This window comes from Meles meles, chromosome 6 (genome assembly GCF_922984935.1).
Source record: "Meles meles chromosome 6, mMelMel3.1 paternal haplotype, whole genome shotgun sequence".
Classification (NCBI taxonomy): domain Eukaryota; kingdom Metazoa; phylum Chordata; class Mammalia; order Carnivora; family Mustelidae; genus Meles; species Meles meles.
This window is the reverse complement of record NC_060071.1, coordinates 91,741,431-91,764,339: the sequence shown is the minus strand read 5'-3', so window position 1 is coordinate 91,764,339 and position 22,909 is coordinate 91,741,431.

The following is a 22,909-nucleotide window of genomic DNA, read 5'->3' as shown; positions in this document are numbered from 1 at the left end:
CCCACGTTAGGGGCATAGATATTTAAAATTATTAGATTTTCTTGTTGGACAGACCCTTTGAGTATGAAATAGTGTCCTTCCTCATCTCTTATTATGGTCTTTGGCTTAAAATCTAATTGATCTGATATAAGGATTGCCACCCCAGCTTTCTTCTGATGCCCATTAGCATGTTAAATTGTTTTCCACCCCCTCACTTTAAATCTGGAGGTGTCTTCGCGTCTAAAATGAGTTTCTTGTAGGCAACATATAGGTGGGTTTTGTTTATCCATTCTGATACCCTGTGTCTTTTGATTGGGACATTTAGCCCATTAACATTCAGGGTAACTATTGAGAGATATGAATTTAGTGCCATTGTATTGCCTGTAAAGTGACTATTACTGTATATTGTCTCTGTTCCTTTCTAATCTACTACTTTTAGGGTCTCTCTTTGCTTAGAGGACCCCTTTCAATATTTCCTGTAGAGCTGGTTTGGTGTTTGCAAATTCTTTCAGTTTTTGTTTGTCCTGGAAGGTTTTTATCTCTCCTTCTACTTTCAGTGATAGCCTAGCTGGATGTAGTATTCTTGGCTGCATGTTTTTCTCATTTAGTACTCTGAATATATCATGCCAGCTCTTTCTGGCCTGCCAGGTCTCTGTGGATAAGTCTGCTGCCTATCTAATATTTTTACCATTGTTTGTTACAGACTTCTTTTCCCAGGCTGCTTTCAGGATTTTTTCTTTGTCACTAATAGTTGTAAATTTTACTATTAGGTGATGGGGAGTGGACCTATTCTTGTTGATTTTGAGGGGGGTTCTCTCTACCTCCTGGATTTTGATGCTTGTTCCCTTTGCCATATTAGGGAAATTCTCTCCAGTAATTCTCTCTAATATACCTTCTGCTCCCCTCTCTCTTTCTTCTTTTTCTAGAATCCCTATTATTCTAATGTTGTTTCATCTTATGGTGTCACTTATCTCTCGAATTCTCCCCTCATGATCCAGTAGCTGTTTGTCCCTCTTTTGCTCAGCTTCTTTATTTTCTGTCATTTGGTCTTCTAGATCACTAATTCTTTCTTCTGCCTCATTTATCCTAGCAGTGAGAGCCTCCATTTTTGATTGCACCTCATTAATAGCTTTTTAAATTTCAGCTTAGTTAGAATTTAGTTCTTTTATTTCACCAGAAAGTGCTTTTATATCTCCAGAGAGGGTTTCTCTAATACCTTCCATGCCTTTTTTGAGCCCAGCCGGAACCTTGAGAATCATCATTCTGAACTCTAGATCTGACATATTACCAATGTCTGTATTGATTAGGTCCCTAGCCTTCAGTCCTGCCTCTTGTTCTTTTTTTTGTGATGAATTTTTCCGCCTTGTCATTTTGTCCAGATAAGAGTATATGAAGGAGCAAGTAAATTCTTTTTTTTTTTAAAAGATTTATTTATTTGACAGATAGAGATTACAAGTAGGCAGAGAGGCAGGCAGAGAGAGAGGAGGAAGCAGGCTCCCAGCTAAGCAAAGAGCCCGATGCGGGGCTCGATCCCAGCACCCCGGGATCATGACCTGAGCTGAAGGCAGAGGCTTTAACCCGCTGAGCCACCCAGGTGCCCCTGAAGGAGCAAGTAAAATACTAAAAGGGTGGCAAAGACCCCCCCAAAATGCACTTTAACCAAATCAGAAGAGACCCCAAATGGTGGGGGGGAGAAAGGAGATTAAAAAGAGGTTCAGAAAAAAAAGAAAAATTAAAAAAAAGAAAACAAATAAAGCAAAAATATAAAAAAGAAAAAATATAAATATTAGATAAACTAGTTAAAAAACATCAAAAAAGAAAAGGGTAAAAGTTAAAAAAAAATTAGCAGAAGAAGAAAAAAAAATTGAAAAAAAAATTAACCACAAGACTAAAGAATCGTCAGAAGGCCATGAGTTCCGTGATTTGCTTTCTCCTCCTCTGGAATTCTGCTGCTCTCCTTGGTATTGAACCTGCTCTCCTTGGTAGGTGAACTTGGTCCTGGCTGGATTTCTTGTTGATCTTCTGGGGGAGGGGCCTGTTGTAGTGATTCTCAAGTGTCTCTGCCCAAGGCAGAATTGTACCATCCTTACCAGGGGCTGGACTAAGTAATCTGCTCGGTTCATTTTCAGGAGCTTTTGTTCCCTGAATGCTTTCCGTAGAGTTCCGGAGGACGGGAATGAAAATGGTGGCCTCCCAGTCTCTGGCCCAGAGGATCTGAGAGCTCGGGGCCCCACTCCTTAGTGCGCCCTCAGAGAATATTGCCCAATCGCTCCCATCTCCCTGGCCTCCAGCCACACTCCGAGTTCACCCAGCCTGCAACTGGTTCATGGCAACCCCAAGCTGAGAGCTCACTCCTCAGCTCTGTCTCTGTAGTCAGCTTCCCCGTTCTAATACCTGCAAGCTCTGCAACACTCCGACACCCCTGATCCCTCTGTGACCCTGCGGGACCTGGGGCCACGCTGACCCCGCGTGGGCTTCACCCTTGTTTAGCCTCTGGAGCGATGTCCCTCAGTGGAACAGACTTTTAAAAGTCCTGATTTAGTGCTCCGTTGCTCCGCCGCTTGCCGGGAGCTGGCCCCTCCCCCCGCGGTCTATCTTCCTGTGGCTTTGGATTCACTTCTCTGCCAGTCCTGCCTTTCAGAAAGTGGTTGATTTTCTGTTTCTAGAATTGCAGTTCTTCTCTTCGATCTCCCGTTGGATTTGTAGGTGTTTGCAATGTTTAGATAAGCTATCTAGCTGATCTCCTCTACCTGACGTAGTCTCAGCCTGCTACTTCTCTGCCATCTTGAGTCCTCTCCTAAAAAAGACTTTTTTAGATTCCACATATAAGTGAGGTCTAATAGTATTTGTCTTAGTATGACTTATTTCACTTAGCATGATGGCCTTAAGGTCCCTCCCTGTTACAAATGGCGATTTCATTCTTTTTTTATGGCTGAATAATATTCTCTCTCTCTCTACACACACACACACACACACACATATCTGTATCTTTATCTCTATATATCACATATCATATATATCACATTTTCTTTATTCTTTCATCCATTAATTAAGTTATTTCTATATCTTGACTATTACTAATAATGATGCAATAAAAATGGGGATACATTTTTTTGAGTTAATGTTTTCATTTTCTTTGGAAAAATATCCAGAAGTAGAATTGGTAGATCATATGATAGTTCTATTGTTAACTTTTTGAGGAACCTCCATACTATTTTCCAGAGTGGTTGCACCAATTCATATTCCCATCAAAGTGCCCAAGGTGTTTCCTTTTGTCTGTATCCTCACTAACATTTGGCTATTTCTAATTCCCTTATTTCTTAAATTTATTCTATAAATATGATCCTGCACCTGTTATTTATAAGACTATCTAAGTACTCTTTTGAAAACAATATTAGAACTACATTTACCAAGCAAGAGATCTGGATATCATTAAAAATTCTACAAGACAGAAACCAGGATAGAAGGCAAATTTATGGTCAGTAATGTGCAAAGTTATGAACAATTTAACTTTCTTATTGGTAAGTTTCCTACAAGAAACTGGGATTTTGAATTTTATTATCAGTTAAACCAGAGTTTTTCAGGTGGAAAATTCATCAGTATCAATTGTTTTGCTTTTTCACAAGCCTCCAAACAGCTATCAATACTTAATTCTGTTTGTACAAAGTATCTTTTGTGTAATACAAATTTCTGTTGCTTTCCCCTAGGGGATAAAATATATGACAAAGGGAAGAAAATGTAAGATGAATTCGGAATCTAATATATGAGGTTTTTGATTCTTTTTACATAGTGTTTGTGTCAGAGTCAGAAACAAAAATCTAATTTAGAATACTCACCAGCTGAAAGAAAACAGTTTTATGTGGCAAACCTACTGCCCCAGAAAATAAGTAATTAAAGGACCTCTTAAATTAGCAGCCATAAAACTGACATTCTGTGGGAGACCATGTGTTCATTACTGTTCTTTTTATTGAGGATCCTCCCTGGGCACTGTTCTGAAACTTGAAATACACTCTCAGAATGAGTACTTTACCCAAGGACTTTGCATCCTCTTCTGGGGGGAAAAGGTTAGTGCATGCCTGGTGTATGTAGGATAGTTGTATCATGTCAGGTGGAAATATGACCTTGTTGTTGTTTTTATTTGGATATTACATATGGCTTAAGGAGGTCTCTATGGGTGCCAGATTGATATGGGATGGACTTATGGTAGTTAATTGTGTGTATCAGCTTTGTTAGGTCATGGTAACTAAATAGTGAAGCATGATTCTACATGTTTCCACGGAAGTATTTAATTTTTTTAAGAGTATAGCTGGCACACAATATTCATTAGTTTCAGGTGACAATGAAAATATTTTATGGATGAGATTAACATTGAAATCCCTAGGCTTTGAGTAATGTGAGTGTGACTTATCCAATCAGTTGAAGGGCTTAATAAAAACAAAACTGACCTCTCTGAAAAAAGAAGGAATACTCTGCCAGAAGACCAAGTTTGGACATGAAGTACAAAATCAAGCCTTCCCTGGGTCTTCAGCCTGCTGACCCAGCCTTCAGATTTGAACTTGTCAGCCTCCACAATCATCTGACCTAATTCCTTAAAATAAATCTCTCTCTCTCTCCGATCTATCTATTTATACATTATATTGGGTTATTTTTTTTTCTCCTCTCTGGAGAACTCTGACTAATACAGATCATGAGAGACAAAGCTTAGCGAAGCAGAAGAGAATTTTTCCTGGGTTTAAGAACTTGGGGCATGGCAGACACTATTCCCTTACCTCACCTGCTATTTTCCTGTTTAGGCGAGGAATTATAGGAGAGTCTGTGATGTTACTCTGGCTGAAAGAAGTTGGGGAAAGCTTCTGCAGAAGGGCAAATGGATCTTACTTTATATCTTATGCTACTGCAGATGGAATCCTGTATTTCCCCCAATATCCCCAAATGGGAATTGGAGTTAGATGTTGGAATCATTTATTGGTGCTAGTAATGAAACTTCGATTGTTCCTACAAATTTTACAATACATTTGCTTGAATTTCCTAGTATTTAGGAGGGAAGGTGCCTCTCCACAATGTAAATAAAGAAATGAACATGATGGCTCACATCTTCCCTCTGAGACAGGACACTGCCACTTCAGAGGAAGGAAGCTCCACCCCAAGATTGCTAGGAGTGGGGGCTGTTAGTATTCAAGTAGGTCTTCTGTCTTCTCTCACACAGTCCTCACCTGGTCTGGCTGGAGCACTGCCTCATCTGTGAGGCTTTCCAAACTTGCATAGATTTCTTTCTACACCACACTGTCCATCTTTACTCTTTTTCACAGCAAAACTACTCCAGTCATCATCTCTGCAGCCTCACTTCACTTCCTTCCATACCTGACTCCATTCAGGCTTTACTCTTCATTATGTTACAAAGATGGCCCCAGTCAAGGTCACTCTTGACCACCATGTTGCCAGATTCAAAACATTATAGCTAAGTTATAACATTATGCTAAGTTCTCATCTTCTTTCACATCTCAGTGGCACTGATGATTCAGTTCTCCTTGAAACATGTTTTCTTTAGGCTTCTGTCCAGTAGAATTAAAATGGGGTTTCCTCCTAGCTCATTTGCTATTCCTTCTCAGATATTTTTGCAGATATTTCTGCTGCTTAACCTTGAAAATATGGAGTATTGAAGACCTCAGTCCTGTACTCTATGTAATTACTTTGCATAATCAGACCTATGGTTTTCAATACCATCCATTCGCCTCACAAATCTACATTTCCAATTGTGGCCTTTGCCCTGAAATCCAGGTTTGTATATCCAATTTCCTACTTCACATCTCTGTGAACTGTTCCCTATGTTTGTAAGCCCTAATTTTTCACAGTTAGTTCCTTTTTCTTATTTAAATTTCAATTTATATAGTGTCTGTATAAATATTATCAGCTATGTATCTATTTCTTATCTGTCATCTATCATCAATCACTCAGTTTTAATTCTATGCATAACTTGTGCCAGGATATATCCTTCTTTCCTTTTAAAAAAATGTCAGTTAGTTAACATACAGTGTCATATTAGTTCCAGGGGCACAATATAGTGATTCAGCAATTCCATACAATATCTGGGGCTCATCACAGTAAGTGACCACCTTCATCCCCATTACTTATTTTGCTCATCTCCCCCCATCTCCCCTCTGATAATCATCAGTTTGTTCTCTATAATGAAGAGTCTGTTTCTTGGTTTGTCTCTCTCTCTCTTTTCCCCCCTTCACTCATTTGTTTTGTTTCTTTCTTTTTTTTTTTTTTAAAAGATTTTATTTATTTATTTGACAGAGAGAGATCACAAGTAGATAGAGAGGCAGGCAGAGAGAGAGAGAGGGAAGCAGGCTCCCTGCTGAGCAGAGAGCCCGATGCGGGACTCGATCCCAGGACCCTGAGATCATGACCTGAGCCGAAGGCAGCGGCTTAACCCACTGAGCCACCCAGGCGCCCATTTGTTTTGTTTCTTAAACAAACAAATTCCACAGAGGAGTGAAATCATATAGTATTTGTCTTTCTCTAACTGACTTATGCTGCTTAGCATAATACTCTCTAGCTCCATCCATGTCATTGCAAATGGCAAGATTTCATTCTTTTCTCATGGCTGAAAAATACTCTATTCTATATAGATACCACCTCTTCTTTATCCATTCATCAGTCAAAGGACACTTGAGCTGCTATATCTTGGCTATTGTAGATAATGCTGCTATAAGCATCAGGGTGCCTGTATTCCTTTGAATTAGTATTTCTGTATTCTTTGGGTAACTACCCCACAGTGCTATTGCTGCCTCATAGGGTAGTTCTATTTTAAACTTGCCAAGAAACTTCCATACTGTTTTCCACAGTGGCTGCACCAGTTTGCATTCCCACCAGCAGTGCACAAGGGTTCCTATTTCTCCACATCCTCACCAACACCTGTTCTTTCTTGTGTTGTTGATTTTAGCCATTCCAACAGGTGTGAGGTGGTATCTCATTGTGGTTTTGATTTGTATTTCCCTGATGGTAAGTGATGATGAACATCTTTTTATATGTCTGTTGGCCATCTGTATGTCTTCTTTGGATAAATGTCTGCTCATGTCTTCTGCCCATTTTTGATTGGATTATTTGATTTTGGGTTGAGTTGTGTAAGTTCTTTATATATTTTGCATATTAAACATTTATTAGAAATGCCATTTGCAAATATCTCTCCCATTCTATAGTTTGCCTTTCAGTTTTGTTGATTGTTTCCTTTGCTGTGCAGATTTTTATTTTGCTGTAGACCTAATACTTTATTTTTGCTTTTGTTTCCCTTGCCTCAGGAGACATATCTAGAAAAATGTTGCTTCAGCCAATGTCAAAGAAGTTACTGCCTGTGTCCTCTTTAAGGACTTTTATGATTTCAGGTCTCATATTTAAGTTTTTAATCCATTTTGAATTTATTTTTGTGTATAGTGTAAGTAAGTGGTCCAGTTTTATTATTTTTTTTTTTTTAAATATTTGACAGAGAGAGAGATCACAAGTAGACAGAGAGAGAGGGAAGCAGGCTCGCTGTTGAGCAGAGAGCCCGATGTGGGACTCGATCCCAGGACCCTGAGTTCATGACCTGAGCCGAAGGCAATGGCTTAACCCACTGAGCCACCCAGGTGCCCCAGTTTTATTCTTTTGAGTGTAGCTTTCCATGTTGGATATTCTTTAGTGTTTTGCTGAAGATTAATTGACCATGTAGTTGTGGGTTTATTTCTGGGTTCTCTATTCTGTTCTGCTCTGCAGACCTATGTGTCTATTTTGTGCCACTTCCACACTGTTTTTATTATTACAGCATTGTGGTATAACTTGAAGTCCAGAATTATGATGCATCCAGCTTTGCTTTCCTTTTTCAAGATTGCTTTGGCTATTCAGGGTTTTTTGTCGTTTCATACAAATTTTAGAATTATTTGTTCTGGTTCTATGAAAAATGGTATTTTGATAGGGTTTGCATTAAATATGTAGATTGCTTTGGATCATGGGGACATTTTAACAATATTTGTTTTTCCAATCATGGGCTATCTTTCCATTTCTTTATGTTGTATCAAATTCTTTTTTTTTAATTAAAAAAAAGATTTTATTTATTTGAGGTGGGGCACATGAGAGCAAGAGCAGGGATAGGGACAGATGGAGAGGGAAAGGCAGACTCTATTGAGCAGGGAGCCCCGATGCAGGGCTCTATGCTAGGACCCTGAGATCATGATCTGAGCTGAAGGCGGCACTTAACTGACAAAGCCACCCAGGTGCCCTCTCTCAAGTTCTTTCATTGGTGTTTTATAGTTTTCAGAATAGAGGTCATTTACCTCTTTGGTTAAGTTTATTCATAGGTATCTTACTATTTTTGTAATAATTAATTGTAAAAGAGATTGCTTTCTTAATTTCTGTTTCTACTGCTTAATTATTGGTATATAGAAATGCAACAGATTTTTGTACATTGGTTTTGCATCCTGCAACTCTACTGAATTTGTGTTATAGTTCTAGAAATCTTTCAGTGGAGTCTTGGGTTTTGTAAATATAGTGTCATGACATCTGTAAGTAGGGAAAGTTTGACTTCTTCTTTGCCAATTTGGATGACTTTTATTTCTTTTTGTTGTCTAATTGCTGTGATTAGGCCTTTCAGAATATGTTGAATAAAAGTAGTGAGAGTGGACATCTGTATCTTGTTCCTGACCTTAGGGGAAAAGTTATCGGTTTTCACTATTAAGGATGATGTTGGCTATAGGGCTTTCACATATGGCCTTTATCATGTGGAGATATGTTCTTTCTAAACTCACTTTTTGAAGGTTTTTTTTTTTTTAATCATGAATGTATGTTGTACTTTGTCAAATACTTTTTCTGTGTCAACTGAAATGATCATATGGTTCCCATCTTTTCTTCTTATTAATGCGATGTATTTTGTTGATTGATTTGTGAATATTGAACCCCCTTGCAACTAAGGAATAAATCCCACTTGATCATGGTGAATGACTTTTATAACGTATTGTTGGATTCTGTTTGCTGGTATTTTGTTAAGTATCTTTGCATCAGTGTTCATCAGAGATATTGGCCTGTAGTTCTCTTTTTTAGTGATGTTCTTATCTGGTTTTGGTATCAGGGTAATACTGGCCTCGTTGAATGAATTTGGAAGTTTCCCCTCCTCTTCTTTTTTTGGAATAGTTTGAGAAGAATAGGTATTAACTCATCTTTAAATGCTTGGTAGAATTCTGTAAAGTCCTCTGGTCCTGGACTTTTGTTTGTTGGGAGTCTTTTGATTAGTGATTCAGTTTCTTTGCTGGTTATTGGTCTGTTCAAAGTTTCTATTTCTTCCTCTTTCAGTATTTTAAATTTATCTGTTTCTAGGAATTTATCCATTTCTTCTAGGTAGTCCAGTTTGTTAGCATATAGTTTTTCATAGTAGTCTTCTATAATTATTTGTGTTTCTGTGGTATTGGTTGTTATTTCTTCTCTCTCATTTGTGATTTTATTTATTTTAGTCCATTCTCTTTTTCTTTTCTTTTTTTTTTAAAGATTTTATTTATTTATTTGACAGAGAGAGATCATAAGTAGGCAGAGAGGCAGACAGAGAGAGTGAAAGGGAAGCAGGCTCCCTGCTGAGCAGAGAGCCAGATGTGGGACTCAATCCCAAGACCCTGAGACCATGACCTGAGCCGAAGGCAGCAGCTTAAACCACTGAGCCACCCAGGCGCCCCAGTCCATTCTCTTTTTCCTGTTAAGTTTGGTTAGAGGATTATTAATAATTTTTTTGAGTTTTTCAAAGAAGTAGCTCCTGGTTTCATTGCTCTGTTGTGGTGGTGTTGTTGTTGTTTTAGTTTCTATATTATTTATTTCTGTTCTCATCTTTATTTTTTCCTTCCTTTTGCTGACTCTAGGTTTTGTTTGTTGTTTATATCTTTCTTACTTGTTGTATTTTGTTTTCTACTACTTATATGAAAATTCCCTGAGATTACAAGGGTGCCTGACAGAGTAGAAGCCTAATAAACATTTCTTGGAGACATGATTGAGAGATTATCACTTATAGCTCACCATTTAGCATCTAAGTCTCTACTACTATGATACATTGCTATTATTCATATATTTGTCTGGATATCCACAGATTTAATATTTACAGTGTAGAGTTAAGTCCAAATGGTGTTTAGAAAGTGTTCCTATTTTTAGGCAAAAATATGAGGCCTAGCAATGGAAGGAACCAGTTGCAAATTGCATACCTAGTCTAGCATACTTGGCCTCTACATTAACTCCCCATCCCTACAAACAATTCTCTTATTTTGAAATTTCTGTCTTAGGGACTATCTTTCCTCATGCAGTCCTGGTCTCTGTCACTTCCTCTGCCTGATGTTTCCAGTGAGGATGACAGCTTCCACCTCCTTGGTTGCTCCCTTTTGAGGCTGAGTGGAGCTAAAACCCACTACCACAGTAGGAACAGTATCTATGCTTATTCTTCTTCATAGCTGTCTTTATTTATCCTTTACTTTTGAAGGATAATTTCACTGGATGCAAAGTTCTAGGTTGATGGTTTCTCTTTTAGCATTAATTTCACTGCCACTTTTGCCTTGCTTGCATGGTATCTGACAAGAAGCCCACTCTAATTCTTATTCTTGTAACTTCTAAGGGTAAGTTTTTTGTTTGTTTGTTTTTATCCCCCTTACCCCAGCTTTCTTAAAGATTTTTTCTGTATCTTTGATTTTCTGTAGTTGAATATGATATCCCTAGGTAGACATACATATGCACATATATGTGTATGTATATATTTATCCTGTTTTGTGGTCTCTGAGCTTCCTGGATCTGTGGCTTGTTGTCATTAATTGTGGAATTCTCAGCCATTATTACTTCAATTATTTCTCTTACTCTTTTGACTTTTTTTTCTTCTTCTGGCATTTCAATTATTTGTATGTTTTACCTTTAGAAATTATCCCACAGTCTTTGGATGTTGTATTCTCTTCCCTTTTTTCATCCTCTTTTCTCTTTATAGCTCAGTTTTGAACGTTTCTATTGACCTATATTTAAGTTCACTGATTCTTTCCTCAGCTACCTCTAGTCTACTAATGCATCTACCAAAGGCATTCTTCATTTCTGTTACAGTGGTTTTGATTTCTAGCATTTCTTTGTGATTATTTCCCAGAATTTCCATCTGTCTGCTTATATTACTCACCTATTTTTGTCCATCTTTTCCATTAGAGCTGTTATCATATTAATCATAGTTACTTGAAATTCCAAACTAGGCCTGATAAAACCAACATTTGTGTCATACCAGAGTATGATTCTGGTATTTGTTTTGTCTCATCAGACTGTGTTTTTCCTCCTCACCCTTAAGTATACCTTGTAATTTATTTTTGTTACTGAAAGAAGGACATGATGTATTGAACTGAGGTGTTTAGGCCTCTAGTATGAAGTTTTATGTTAATTTGGCTAGTAGTTGGACCATACTTAATGTTTGCTATAGCTGTGAGTAGCAGAAGCTTCAATTCCTCTAGCTTTTTTGGGGAGAGAGGGAATGCCCTGTTATCTTTGGGGGTTCCCTAGAGTCTTAGTCTTGCAGTTTTTTTCGGGTGAATCCAGTATTACATTGCTGGTGTGGTGGTAAGGTATGAGAGAGGGGAAGCATTTCATAATCTTACGCTTAAATCTCAGTTGTTTAGTGGCCCCGTGTCTCTGGGCTTTGACCTTCACATGTGTTGTTTAGCTTCCCAACCTGTGAATCCCAAAGATCAGACATTCTCTTTATTCAATAAATTAAATATGCATCCAAAGCCAAGTTTGAGTTTACTATCATATCATTCTTACTGTAGCCAGTTCTGAAATAAGGATGACCCTATCAACAGTTACCTAAAGCATTACTTCCCACTTAGGAATATATATTTTGGAAAGAGAGATACCTTGTGTTCTGGGATGGGTTCTGATTGCTTTGGAGGATGAAGACCAATGTGGCATTTAGGGAGATGGATTTTTCCCCCTCAGTCTGACTTAGGAAAATAACATTTATTGAGGTTTTTTTGTTCTGTTTTGCTTATATCAAACACTTTATACTCATTCTATATTCAATGAATATTTAATGAGTACTACCATGTTTTGGCCACATAGTTAATTGCTGGGGATGCAGTGGGGATGGGACAGACTCAGTCTCTTCTCTCATGAATCGTTTATTTTGGTTGGGAAAATAAAATGAATCCAGAGAATAATAAGTATCTTGATTGGAATAGAGGATGGCTGAGTGAATGGGTAAGAAGAGGGTGCACATTAAATAGGGTAGACCAAGTAAGGCCTTTTTGAAAGGTGACATTTGTCTGCATTGCTGGAGAACCAGCCAACCATTCATTTTCTAATTTTTACAAGAATGCAAGACAAAGGTAACATTAGTTAAGGTGGTACAGGTGAAGAAATAAATTATTCAACTAGATTAAGTAATTTCTCTAAAGTTACATGGACTTCAAATAACACATTTGTTTCTAAAGCTGTTCATTGCCCATCACATCCCACAGACACTTACTCCCCAGCTGCCTCAGGCTTGGGCAGAAACAAGCTCTTTGCTGATCTAATCTTGGACTTTAGACATGGAACAGAGAATTTCCTAAGAAAACTAATGTAGAGTCACCTATTTTTCAGTAAATGCATAAAAAAGAAGAAAAGATAGTCACTTAATCTAATTACCTTTTCATTAAAAAAGATATTTTAATATCAAAAGTGTTGAAGGGGTATTTTCTGAGACTAAAGGACATGAATCCAAATTAAAGAAATTAGCTTTATGAAGCACATTATTTTGTCTTTATTTTACTTATTCCACAAAGAACCACTAGAACCACAACATAAGTGGGTCCATTTGAGAACTGATGGACTCAATGATCTTGGGTGTTGGGGCTATCTCCAACCTTGAGAATCTTAGGTTGATGTAAACCTCCTAACTTGATGTGTAGAGGGGCAACACAGGGAGATGATTTTCTGTGAGGATATAAGCTGTTAATTGAATCAGTCCAGAAAATGGTAGGTCAACATGACCTAAATATTTTCGGTTTGTCTTTTCACTTGAAATGTTTATCTATTTAAGGAAGAGGAGATGATGCATTCTCTATTCACTAAAAAGTTCAAACTCAAAGCTCATTACAAAATAATTTATAAACTGTTTTCTTTTTTTTTTTTTAAGATTTTATTTATTTGACAGAGATCACAAGTAGGCAGAGAGGCCGGCAGAAAAAGAGGGGGAACAGGCTCCCTGCTGAGCAGAGAGACCGATGTGGGGCTTGATCCCAGGACCCTGGGATCATGACCTGAGCTGAAGACAGAGGCTTTAACCCACTGAGGCAGCCAGGTGCCCCTATAAACTGTTTTCAATAGGTATTTGCTCCATTGGCTTGAATAAGTTAAGAGATTAGATTCACTGCCTTTCTTATTAATTGAAGAGTTAGAAATGACCATTTGGACTTCTTTTTTTTAAAAAGACATTTATTCAACATTATAATTTGACTATTACATTGAAATCAATAGCATACATGCAAAAAAAAAATCTACATTAAAACGCTTTACACTTTTGTGTAAATGCTTTGTTGGAATGCTTTACACTTTTCACAGAACAGAAGCTAAAATGACCTGTTATACAATTGGTCACAAATAAAGCCTTCAAGTTTTTTGCTCATACACACAAATATTGTTGAAAACATACCTTCTTTGTAACAGTAAGGCCCTGTCACCACTGTGCGTGGCTGTGTTCACAAATGTGTTGTAGTGTATAGCTTCACTATCACTTCTCTGGCTCTCCTCTCCTGCAGAACTTTTCCTGGCAGTAATTAAAACCTTCTTCCACTGCCATAGCTCTTGATGCTGCTGGAATTGCCACAGCCACCTTGGTTTCATGGTTTGACAAAGTATTGGCCTCTACCAGCACCACTGGGCAGAGCTTCTGTCCAGAATTTCTTCATTATGAGTCCAAAATTTGAAGACTGATTGTGGTAATTGCCAAAATTATAGCTTCCAGCACCTCTAGAGTTTCTTCTATCATTACCAAATCTGCTATGACCATCCCTGCTACCACCATATCCACCACTACTTGACTGCCACCAAAGCCACCTTGCCCACTGAAGTTTCCTCCATGACCAAAATTGTCATTCCTACCAAAACAACCTCCACAACTACCACCAAAGTTGCCAGAACCACTTTGATCACTTTACTAGAGGAAGAACTAGCCATCTCTTGCTTAGATAAGGCTTTCACAGTTTTGGCCATTCAAAGTATGGTATTTTAAAATGACAATCTTGTCTACAGAGTCATGGTCATCAAATGTTGTAAAAGCAAAGTCTCTCTTCTTGCCACGGCCTTGGTCAGTCATGATTTCAACCGCTTCAGTTTCCCCAAACTGTTCAAAATCACCTCTCAAATGATGTTCTTCAGTGTCTTCTTTAATGCCACCAACACAAATCTTTTCCACAGTTAATTAAGTGGGTATGAGGTCTTTGAGAATCTTCTCTTGAGACAGCCCTCTTTGGTTCCATAGCTCTTCCATCCACCTTATGTGGCCTTGCATTCATGGCTGCATCCACCTCCTTCACAGGGGAATATGTGACAAACCCAAAGCCTCTGGAGCACTTGGTGTTTGGATCTCTCATGATCACAAAATCTGTAAGCATTCCCCATTGCTCAGAATGGTTCCTCAGACTCCCATCAGTTGTTTCAAAGCTCTAACCTCTAGTGAAGAGCTTCTGCAGCTGTTCAGGCTCTTTGGGAGACTCTGGCTTAGACATGACTGCAGGGGGAGGAGAGGCTTTAATGATGCCTACTTGGCTGGCAGAAAGTGACCATTTGGATTTCTATGAATAGGAATGTATGTATGTGTATCTTTGTCATGAATATTCAAGTATTGATCAATTTATGATATTGATATAATGTATCTTTTTCCTAACCATGAAATATAAGCAAAACTAGAAAATGTAGAAGAATAAATACTATTTAAAATTCTGTGAAAACATAATGACAACTTCAGAAGAAATAATTATGCACAGCAGCAGCAATAGCATCCTTGAGGCTGTTTCTATAGCATTTCAAGTGCCTGACTATGTGGGTTGTGCCAGAGTTCATCTCCTAGAGAGACAGGATAAGAAGTGTTGGGCTAAAGCCTCAAGGATCAATTGAAATTTCAGTTCTGTACATAAGTAAAAATAGTGGTTACAGGCTATTTGAGTGGCACTTTTTTTTTAGTCAGTATAACCATTATTACCTTCACACTATTTTATCTCCCTCTTTTAGGCTTGATAGCATGAGCTAAGAGCAATTGATTTCACAAAGCAGTTGAAAGGATAAAGTGAACAAATTATGAAAAATGTACCAGACACAGGTGAATGCATACTACAATATTAATAAAGCTCTAAAATACTTAGAATTAGTTTGAAGCTTTCCCTCTGATTAATGTTTAACTTTTTTTTTTTAATTTCAAAAGAAGATAATGATGATACAAGGAAGAAGTGGGAAACCTATAAGGAAGTCAAATTGCTTATAATCCCATTACTAATGTTCTCCTGAATTCCTTCTAATCTTTAAAACATATATATAATATAATATATATATATAATTTTGTTTTAATTAAATATATGGTCATGTTATATTAAATAACTATTACATTTATTTCATTATCTATTTCTATATTTTGTTATGTATAATTATTTATTAAAATATAATTACAATTTTCTATTCTTTCATTAAATAATATTATGAGGTATTTTACATAGCAAGAAATTTTTTTGCCACAGATATTTTTGATACAGATGCTTTCTATGATGACCTAATATTTTTCATATAAAAATATTAAACTTTTTCTAATTAGTCCCCCACTCTTAGCATTAAGGGTGTTTCCAGTTTTCCCTTCTTAAAAATAACGCTACAATAAACATGATTAAATTACATCTGTGTGAAACTTTGAAATGGTTCCTTAGATTAAATTTCTAAAAGTAGAATTGCTATGTTAAAGACTGTGAGTTCTGCTAGGAGTCTTTACAGCAGAAAAATAGAAACAGTCTTCCAGTGTGGTCTAACTTTATCTGTATCTTCATCCCAACAGGTGTTATCATTGAAAAAATACATTTAATATCTTGATAGACGAAAACAAACTCATTCTATCAATATGAATTTCTTTATTATTTTTTCTTTTTTTTAAGTGAGATTCATTCATGCATTCATTCATTAAAATTTCCACAAAGCATCATTCTGGCAGGGCATGTGCAGTTGCATGAGGCTCCAATGCTCAGAAGTGCCTTCTGCTTGGTTTAACACTCTGTTGCCATCTTGGAATTCTTAAAAATTTTATCTTTGCACTTATGTTTTCCAAGTAAAGTCTGATGGAACAATGGAATATGTGTATGAACAGAGGAAATAAATGCAATATGTGAGTCAACTGCGTATAGTGTTTGTGATGTTCCATAAGAAGAGAGTTCTGGGAGGCACCAGACACATGGGAGTTCAGTGAGACTCAACATGGGTACAAGATAAGCATGATACATCAAAAGTTGAGTAAGTAGGGAAGGTGCTAATAGCTCCAAGTGGCCATGCTTTCTGTTTGTACAAGAGTTCTTTTTTTTTTTAAAGATTTTATTTATTTGATAGATAGATAGAAAGAGAGATAGAGCACAGAGGGAGTGAGAGGAAAAAGCAGACTACCTGCTGAACAGAGAGCCGGACATGGGACTTGATCCCAGGACCCCGAGATCATGACCTGAGCTGAAGGCAGATGCTCAACTGACTGAGCCACATAGACACAGCCCCCCCCCCCCCGAGCTTGCTTCTAATGTAGAAAGAAGGTAATGGTTTTCCAAGAAAAATGAACAACCAAGGAACCCTATCATATCCTTTCTTTTTAATGTTACTTTCTTGTGTAAGCCAACCATTATAGTCCTAATATGATAATATAGAAGGGAAGAAAAGATAAGACAACCCATAGTTCCTTTTTTTCCTTTTTCTTTCTATTTTTAAAGATTTATTTATTTATTCTAGAGAAAGAGAGAGAGCACATAAGAAGGGGGGTGGAGACTGAGGGAGAGGGAGAGAGAAAATCCCAAGCAGATTCCACACTGAGCATGGAACTGGACAGAAGGCCAGATCTCACAAAACATAAGATCATGACCTGAGCCAAAATCAAAAGTTGGATGCCTAACCAACTGAACCACCTAGGTGCCCCACTTCCTTTTCTTTTCCTTCTTTTTTTTTTTTTTTTTACTTTAGTCTTTTCTTGCTCATGATAAAGAAGAGAATATTGTGACCCAAAGCAAGAGAGTAAAGAGCCCTAGAATAAAACTGTGAATGCATAGTATTGTTCATCTGATGTATGTAAGAACTATTTTTGATTCTCCTACCAGATGGAAATAGAAAAGACATATCTTCCAGCTCAATTTGGACATACCAGAGGCTGTGTTAAAAATCTACTTGTAATGACATCACATCTGGTATATTAACTGCAGTTTAGGCTTTTATTTGGTTTAAGGTGGCATTAGTTAATTGTCATATGCTATGATCTAGACTGCTTTTTACAGAGGACACATTGATTAATTAAATAAGAATATGATGGGACTATCACTTCTGCATTGCTTATTCCATTGAAGGTGATGCTAATGTCTACTATCCTACTTAGGATATACTATATTTTTGTTTCACTTCTTAGCTGAGATTGGGGAGTGGCAATTTCAGGGTTCTCCACTTTACCTTCATTAGTATAGTAGTTTTATTCATGGACAAAGGAATCTCTATTAGGATAGTGTCAGTGTCTGAGTATGGCCAGTCCAATTATACATTTGGGAACTCAGAAAATAGTACTGGGTACTATAGTACTGTGGACTCAGTGGACTCATTGTAGGTTGACCTTAGTCCAGGAATCCATTTATTTCCCAACTTTTACAAATGCCTACTCTAATAGGGGGGTTTTAGTGGTATTTTGACTCCTTGGGTATTAATTTTTGATTTTGGTATTTGGGAAATATTTTCTCCTCTTCAATTTTCTGGAAAAATTTGTGTAAAATTGGTATCATTTTTTCCTTAAATATTGGTAGAATTCACCAGGGAAGCCACTGGTGAATGAAGGGATTTAAAAAATAAAGTTATTTGCTTGCTAAAACTCATACAGGAATTCAGCAAAATGGTAGGATATAAAATCAAAGCAGAAATCAGTGCATTTCCATACACTAACAATGAGACAGAAAAAAGAGAAAGTAAGGAGTTGATTCCATTTACAATTTCACCAAAAACCATAAGATATCCAGGAATAAAGCTAACCAAAGAGGTAAAGGATCTGTACGCTGAAAACTATAAAACACTTATGAAGGAAAGTGAGGAAGACACAAAGACATGGAAAAACATACCATGCTTATGGATTGAAAGAACAACTATTGTTAAAATGTCTATGAAACCCAGAGCAATGCAATCCCTATCAAAATACCATCAGCATTTTTCACAGAGCTGGAACAAACAAACCTAAAATTTGTATGGAGCCAGAAATGACCCTGAATAGCCAAAGGAATATTGAAAAAGAAAACCAAAGCTGGTGGTGTCCCAGTTCTGGACTATATTACAAAGCTGTAATCATCAAGACAGTGCGGTATTGGCACAAACACAGACACATAGATCAGTGGAATAGAATAGAGAACCCAGAAATGGACACTCAACTCTATGGTCATCTAATCTTCAACAAAGCAGGAAAGAATGTCCAATGTAAAAAAGACAGACTCTTCAACAAATAGTGTTGGAAAAATTGGACAGCCACATTCAGAAGAATGAAACTGGACCATTTTCTTACATCATACACAAAAATAAACTCAGAACAGATAAAAGACCTAAATATGAGATAAGAATCCATACAAATCCTAGAGGAGAACAAAGGCAGCAACCTCTTTGATCTCAGCCACAGCAACATCTTATTAGACATGTCTTCAAAGGCAAGAGAAACAAAAGCAAAAATGAATGATTAGGACTCCACCAAGATAAAAAGCTTTTGCACAGCAAAGGAAACAGTCAACACAACCAAAAGAGAACCAATAGAATGGGAGATACTTGCAAATGTCTTATCAGATAAAGGGCTGGTATCCAAAATCTCTAAAGAACTTATCAAACTCAATACCCCAAAAAACAAAGAATCTAATCAAAAAATGGGCAGAAGACATGAACAGATATTTCTCCAAAGAAGACATATAAATGGCCAACAGACACATGAAAAAATGCTCAACATCACTAACCATCAGGGAAATACAAATCAAAATCACAATGATATACCACCTCAACCAGTCAGAATGGCTAAAATTAACAAGACATGAAAAAAACCATCTTACGCTGCTGGTGGGAATGTAACTTACTGCATTATGGAAAACAGTATGGAGGTTTCTCAAAAGGTTAAAAATTGACTACCCTATGACCTGGCAGTTTCATTACTAATTATTTAGCCAAAAGATAAATGTAGCGATCCAAAGGGGCACCTGCACCCCAGTGTTTATAGCAGCAATGTCTGCAATAGCCAAATTATGGAAAGAGCCTTGATTTCCATTAACATATGAATGGATAAAGAAGATGTGGTGTGCATGTGCACACACACACACACACACACACACACACACACACCGACACGAATATTACCCAACCATCAAAAAGTGAAGTCTTGTCATTTGCAATGATGGGAATGGAACTGGAGGCTACTATGCTGAATGAAATAAGTCAATCAGAGAAAGACCATTATATGATTTCACTCATATTTAAGAATTTAAATTCATATTTAAGAATTTAAATTCATATTTAAGAATTTAAGAAACAAAACAGAGGATCGATCATAGGGGAAGGGAGGGAAAAATAAAATACGAAAAAATTAGAAAGGGAGACAAACCGTAAGAGACTCTTAACTATAGGAAACAACCTGAGGTTGCTGGAGGGGAGGGTGGTGGAGGGATGGTGTAACTGGGTGATGGGCATTAAGGAAGGCATGTGATGTAATGAGCACTGTGAAGGGGAGGGTGGTGGGGGGATGGCGTAACTGGGTAATGGACATTAAGGAAGGTGCGTGATGTAATGAGCACTGTGTGTTTTATGCAACTGATGAATCACTAAACTCTACCTCTGAAACTAATAATACACTATATGTTAATTAATTGAATTTAACTAAAATAAAAAACAAATTTAATTTCTTTAATTCATATGGGTTTACTCAAATAAATTGAAAGAGCTAGATGGCTCTTTGATGGAAAGTCTGGAGGAATCACTACTTCATCTTGGTTACAGTGTTGCAGGGTGTTCCTCAAGGGTAACAGGCTCTTTTTCAGTAGAGGGGTTCAGGGTCAGAGAGCTGACTTAGATCTGGAGGTTCAGCAAGGGATTGTGATTTTCATGGAGGCCAGATCTCAGCCTTTCGTTCATTTTTTTTTTATTATTATATATGCAATACTCCTGTTGGCTATCCAACTCCTTGCCTCTAGGAATATGTAAGAAGGACATATGAATAAATATCTACAAATCCCTTTGAGTCAGGATCTTCTGGCTGCCATACCAATTTGTTCACCATTCTGAGTAATTATGTCCACCTCATCTAAGAGGGTTAAGTGCTACATTTTGGCTTTTCCTAGTTTGGATCCCTATTGCTGCTAATGAGTCCAGTTCTTCGACAACATGTCTTACTATCAGTACTGGTCTGCAGAGAACCACTACACTTGAACTTTTCACTGATTCTGGTGACCCCTCAGCTGAGCAGTCCTTTTTGCCTTGCAAGGGAGTGTTTTCTGGTTGTCTCTAGGAACGTGGTCAGCTGGTGGGTTTTTTGATTATATGCTAGTTCTCTTGGAGCCTGCCTACTTCTCTGAGCCTGCTGATTTCTTCTTCCACAGCCTATCGCAGCAATTCTGGCATACATGTAATGTGGGTTTACAAGCTGTCCATTTTTCAAGCTTCAAAGAGTTGTTCCATCAGCATATTTAAACCAACATGAGAATCTCTTTCCATATTATTAAACTGAGGAACAGGGCGAGGATGCACTCTTAAAAAAATTCTCCCTTATCCAACTTTACATTCTTTATCCCCATGAAGTCTACTCTGGTACCAGCTGTCTTGGGTAAAGTTTCTAGAAGCATGAAATTTGTGTACAAGTTATTTATAGAGAGAGTGTTCTCTAGAGAAACCTATAAAGGAGTGAGGGAAACATAATAGAGCAGAGGAAGCCAAGCAAAAGTGTGTTTCAGGAGAGGTGTATAACCTTAGCCTAATCCTACAGGAGCTCTGGAATGTGAATGTTGTCATAGATGTTGTCCTTCCCAAACACAAGAGGGCTATTACATCCTTACATTGGCCAGCCACCCTGATCCTTAGGGTGGGGTGTAGTGCCCCAGTCCTCTTAAGGCAGTGACTCTCATTAGCTGAGGACAGTTAGCTGAGGAGTGTGCTAATGGATGGGGAATGGGTACAATAACCCAGTAGAGTGCCTCCAGGTGGCACACCAAAACTAGAGTCAATTATGGATATTCCCTGTATGCCTGGAGAGAATATGTATACTTGGTTTCAGTGCTACTTACAATACAGCCATTTGGGATTTGAGAATAGGACTTTAAAAGGAGTTTCATTTGGGGATGCCTGGATAGCTCAGTTGTTAAGTGTCTGCCTTCTGCTCAGGTCATGATCCCAGGATCCTGGGATTGAGCCCCTCATTGAGACCCACACTGAGCCCCACATTAGAATCCCTGCTTGGCAGGATGCCTGTTTCTCCCTCTCCCACTCCCCTTGCTTGTGTTCCCTCTTTCCCTACCTCTGTCTGTCAAATAGATGAATAAAATCTTTAAAAAGAAAAAAAAAGGAATTTCATTTAGTACTTTCTATTTTGGTTTATAAGGCATTTTATTGGATGTATAAGGACCAAAATGGATTTTACCTGCTTTTAAATAGCTGAGCTACATGAGAGGAGACCCATTATGCAGATTTGTGAGGTTAGTGATAATTTTGTGCATCATGAAAATGAATTGATTCAAAGATGTCTTTTGTCCTAGATTTTTTTTTTCCCTTTTTATTTATTTTTTTTTTTCAGCGTAACAGTATTCATTCTTTTTGCACAACACCCAGTGCTCCATGCAAAACGTGCCCTCCCCATCACCCACCACCTGTTCCCCCAACCTCCCACCCCTGACCCTTCAAAACCCTCAGGTTGTTTTTCAGAGTCCATAGTCTCTTATGGTTCGCCTCCCCTCCCCAATGTCCATAGCCCGCTCCCCCTCTCCCAATCCCACCTACCCCCAGCAACCCCCAGTTTGTTTTGTGAGATTAAGAGTCATTTATGGTTTGTCTCCCTCCCAATCCCATCTTGTACTCTATGGCCAACTCATCTTCGACAAAGCAGGAAAGAATGTCCAATGGAAAAAAGACAGCCTCTTCAATAAATGGTGCTGGGAAAATTGGACAGCCACATGCAGAAAAATGAAATTGGACCACTTCCTTACACCACACACGAAAATAGACTCCAAATGGATGAAGGACCTCAATGTGAGAAAGGAATCCATCAAAATCCTTGAGGAGAATGCAGGCAGCAACCTCTTCGACCTCAGCCGTAGCAACATCTTCCTAGGAACAACGGCAAAGGCAAGGGAAGCAAGGGCAAAAATGAACTATTGGGATTTCATCAAGATCAAAAGCTTTTGCACAGCAAAGGAAACAGTTAACAAAACCAAAAGACAGCTGACAGAATGGGAGAAGATATTTGCAAACAACATATCAGATAAAGGGCTAGTATCCAAAATCTATAAGGAACTTAGCAAACTCAACACCCAAAGAACAAACAATCCAATCAAGAAATGGGCAGAGGACATGAACAGACATTTCTGCAAAGAAGACATCCAGATGGCCAACAGACACATGAAAAAGTGCTCCACGTCACTCGGCATCAGGGAAATACAAATCAAAACCACAATGAGATATCACCTCACACCAGTCAGAATGGCTAAAATTA